We start from the raw sequence: 4,679 nt of genomic DNA on the forward strand, positions 1-4,679 counted from the left end.
GAATTGGACCAGATGGGGTTTGTAAAAGATATACTTTTGTCAGCTAACATCAGGCAACTGTTAAACGTCATAATAATGCCCTTGGATGGACAGAATGTGAAGGTGGCGGTCGCAATGGATGCGGGAAGGCCTTTGATCGGGTAAGGTGGGAGTATTTTTGGGAGGTATTGGGCGTTTGGGTTTGGGCAGAATTGTGGGTTAGATTTGATTGTTGTACCAGGCGCCAGTGGTGAGTGCAAGAACGAATCAGGTGAGTGTGGGGTGTTTTATGCTGTACCGTGGGACGAGACAGGGATGCCCAGTCTCCCCATTGCTCTTCGTCTTGGCGATAGAGTCACTGGCAATGGTGCTTAGAGAGTCAAGGGGTTGGAAAGGGATAGTAGGGGGGGGTGTGGAGCGGGGGCGGAGCGGGGGGGGGATGGAGCAGGGGGGATGGAGCATAGGTTTCATTATAGGCGGATGACCTATTGCTGTATAAATCGGACCCACTGGAAAGCATAGGGGATAGTATGGACACTTTGGTGGAAGTCAGCCAGTTTTCAGTCAGTACCACAGTGGTTAGCACGGTTGCTTCAAGCGCCAGGGTCCCAGGTTCAATTCCCGCTTGGTCACTGTCTGTGTGGAGTCACGTTCTCCCCGTGTCTGCGTGGGTTTCCTCCAGGTGATCCCGTTTCCTCCCACAGTCCAAAGATTTTTTTTTTCTTTTTATATATTTAGTGTACCCAATTAATTTTTTCCAATTAAGCGGCAATTTAGTGTAGCCAATCCACCTAACCTGCACATCTTTGGGTTGTGGGGGCGAAACCCATGCAAACACTTGGAGAATGTGCAAACTCCACACGGACAGTGACCCAGAGCCGGGATCGAACCTGGGACCTCGGCGCCGTGAGGCTACAGGGCTAACCCACCGTGCCACCATGCTGCCCCACAGTCCAAAGATGTGCAGGTTAGGTTGATTGGCCATGCTAAATTGCCCTTAGTGTCCAAAAAAGAAAGGTTCGGTGGGGTTACTAGGTTACGGGAATAGGGTAGAGGTCTGGGGCTTAAATGGGGTACTCTTTCCAAGGGCCGGTGCAGACTTGATGGACCGAGTCTCTTCCTTCTGCACTGTAAATTCTATGTTCTGGGTATAAGTTAAACATGAAGAAGAGTGAGGTAAGCGAGGAGGCTGGATGAGCTGTGATTAAGGTAGTGGGGGTGAGTTTCAGGTGCGGGGGTGGGAGCAACTACACAAATTGAATCTGGCCCGGCTGGTTGAGTAAATGAAGGGGGATTTTAAGAGGTGGACATGCTTCCACTGTCACTGGTGGGGCCGGTGCAGTCCGTGAAGATGACTGTGCTCCCAAGGCTTCTGTTCGTATTCCAGAACCACCTGATTATTACCTCAAAGGCCTTCTTTAGGAATCCTGTTGATCTCGGGATTTATGGAGTGGGTAAAGCCCGATGAGTAAAGAAGGTGCTGTTGGAAAGGGAGTGATTGGGAAGTGGGTGGGGCCTGGTCTTGCCAAATGTTATGAATTATTACTGGGTGGTAATTATAGCCATGGTATAGAAGTGGGTTGAGGGTGAGGGGTCGGTTATGGGAGCTTATGGAGGCAGTCTCATGTAAGGGCACTAGCCTGGGTGCACTGTTGACAGCACCTCTGCCGTACTCCACAAGGCCGGTGGTGGTGGCAGCAGCCCCTGAGGCTGGAGGGGGGGGGGGGTCTTGATTTTGGCTCCAATATGGTGCTGCAGTTTCCTCCCACAGCCCAAAGATGTGCGGGTTAGGTGAATTGGCTGTTCTATATTGCCCTTGGTGTACCAAAAAAGATTAAGTTGGGTTGCGGGAATAGGATGGACTTGGGTAGGGTGCTCTTTCCAAGGGTCGGTGCAGACTCGATGGGCCAAATGGCCTCCTTCAGCACTGTAAATTCTATGAAATGGGTGTTTTTCTAGTTGGCGATCTGTGGCTAGTGGTGTACCTCAGGGAGCAGTTTTGGGACCACAATTGTTAACAATTTACATAGATGATTTGGAGTTGGGGACCAAGTGTATTATGCTAAAGGTTTTTTTTTAAATTTAGAGTGCCGAATTCATTTTTTCCAATTAAGGGGCAATTTTAGCGTGGCCAATCCACCTAGCCTGCACATCTTTGGGTTGTGGGGCGAAACCCACGTAAACACTAGGAGAATAAGCAAACTCCACACGGTCAGTGACCCAGAGCCAGGATTGAACCCGGGACCTTGGTGCCATGAGACCACAGTGCTAACCACTGTACCACCATGCTGCCTTATATTGTGACAAAGTTTGCAGATGACACTAAGTTGAGTGGTGAAGTATGCAGAGGACACTGAAAGTCTGCAGAGGGATAAAGATAAGGTAAGTGAGTGGGCTAGGGTCTGGCAGATGGAGTTCAATGGTGGGTAAATGTGAGGTCATCCATTTTGGTAGGAATAACAGCAAACTGGACTATTATTTAAATGGTAAAAAAATAGCAGCATGCTGCTGTGCAGAGGGAGCTGGGTGTCCTTGAGTATTATTCACAAAAAGTTGGTTTGCAGGTGCAGCAGGTAATTCAGAAGGCAAATGGAATTTTGTCCTTCATTGCTAGAGGGATGGAGATAAAAAACAGGGAGATTATGTTGCACCTGTATAGGGTGCTGGTGAGGCCACACCTGGCCTATTGTGTACAGTTCTGGTCTCCTTACTTGCGAAAGAATGTATTGGCACTGGAGGGTGTGCAGAGGAGATTCACTTGATTGATTCCAGAGTTGAGAGGATTGGCTTATGAAGAGAGGTGAGTGGATTGGATTGGAATTTAGAAGATTGAGCGGGAATCTGATAGAAACATGTTCAATAAGAAGGGAATAGTTAAGATAGAAGCAGGGAGGTTGTTTCCACTGGCAGGTGAAACTAGAACTAGGGGGCATAGCCTCAAAATAAGGGGAAGTAGATTTAGGACTGAGTTGAGGAGGAACTTCTTCGCCCAAAGAATTGTGAATCTGTGGGATTCCCTGTCCAGTGAAGTAGTTGAGGCTACCTCGCTGGATGTTTTTAAGGAAAAGATAGATAGATTTTTGAATAATAATGAAATTAAGGGTTATGGTGAGTGGTCAGGTATGTGGAGCTGAGTCCACAAAAAGATCAGCCATGACCTTACTGAACGGCGGAGCAGTCTCGAGGGGCCAGATGGCCTACTCCTGCTCCCATATCTTATGTTCTTATGCTCTGACCCTCTGAAAGAGCACCCTACCTAAACCCACCCCCACCCTATACCCACAACCCACTCCCCCACCCTATACCCACAACCCTCATCTAACCTGCAGAACTTTAGACTGTGGGAGGAAACCGGAGTACCCGGAGGAAACCCAAGCAGAAACGGGGAGAAAATGCAAACTCCACGCAGTCTCCCAAGACTGGAATTGAATCCGGGTCCTTGGCCAATCAGTCGACACCCATCATCAGCAATTAACAATGAGATGGTGGCGCAGTGGTTAGCGTGCTCCCGTACGGTGCTGAGGACCCAGGCCACTCTCCGTGTGGCACATTCTCCCCATGTTTGCGTGGGTCTCACCCCCACAACCAAAAGAAGTGCAGGGTAGGTGGATTGCACCTTGATTGAGAAAAAAAAGGATTGGTACTCTAAATTGATTCATAAAAATCAATGAACAATGAGGTGGAAGGTGTGATCAATAATCAATTCCCCCAGTTTCCCTGTCTGTATCGCTCCCTTACACACAGCTCCACTCCTAAGCAACAGCTGGTCCTTTCACACAGCCCCGCCCCCTAGCACAGCCCCGCCCCTGACAGACCCGCCCCCTGATACAGCCACGCCCCTCGCACCGCCCCCTGACAGAGCCCCGCCCCCGGACACACAGCCCCGCCCCTGACAGACCCGCCCCCTGATACAGCCACGCCCCTCGCACCGCCCCCTGACAGAGCCCCGCCCCCGGACACACAGCCCCGCCCCTGACAGACCCGCCTCCTGATACAGCCACGCCCCTCGCACCGCCCCCTGACACAGCCCCGCCCCCGGACACAGGGCCCCGCCCCCTGACAGCCCCGCCCCCTGTCAGCCTCACCTCTCACACACACAGCCCTGTCACCTGCCCCACAGGTCCGCCGCCTGGCACGTAGCCCCGCGCCCTGACACTGCCCCGCCTCTTCGCACGCAGCCCGCCCCATCACACATAGCCCCGCCCCCTGACAGAGCCCCGCCCCCGGACACACAGCCCCGCCCCCAAACACACAGCCTGCCCCCCGGACAGAGTCCCGGCCCTCACACACAGCCCCGCCCCCCCCACACACCGCCCCGCCCCCCCACACACCGCCCCGCCCCCCCACACACCGCCCCGCCCCCCCCACACGGTCCCCCTCCTCACACTCAGCCGACCCTCACACACAGTCCCCTCATACAGCCCCGCCCCCCACACAGCCCCGCCCCCCCCACAGCCCCGCCCCCCCCACACACCGCCCCGCCCTCTCACACGGTCCCCCCTCCTCACACTCAGCCGACCCTCACACACAGTCCCCTCATACAGCCCCGCCCCCTCACAGTCCCCCATCACTCACAGCCCGCCCCCTGTCACACAGGCCCGCCCCCTCAAACAGAACTCCGCCCCCTGCACGCAGCCCCGCCTCCTCGTTGTCATTGGATGGTTGGAGCCGAGTGTTGGCTGTGATTGGTTAGTGTTTGC

This window comes from Scyliorhinus canicula, chromosome 2 (assembly GCF_902713615.1).
Source record: "Scyliorhinus canicula chromosome 2, sScyCan1.1, whole genome shotgun sequence".
Lineage (NCBI taxonomy): Eukaryota > Metazoa > Chordata > Chondrichthyes > Carcharhiniformes > Scyliorhinidae > Scyliorhinus > Scyliorhinus canicula.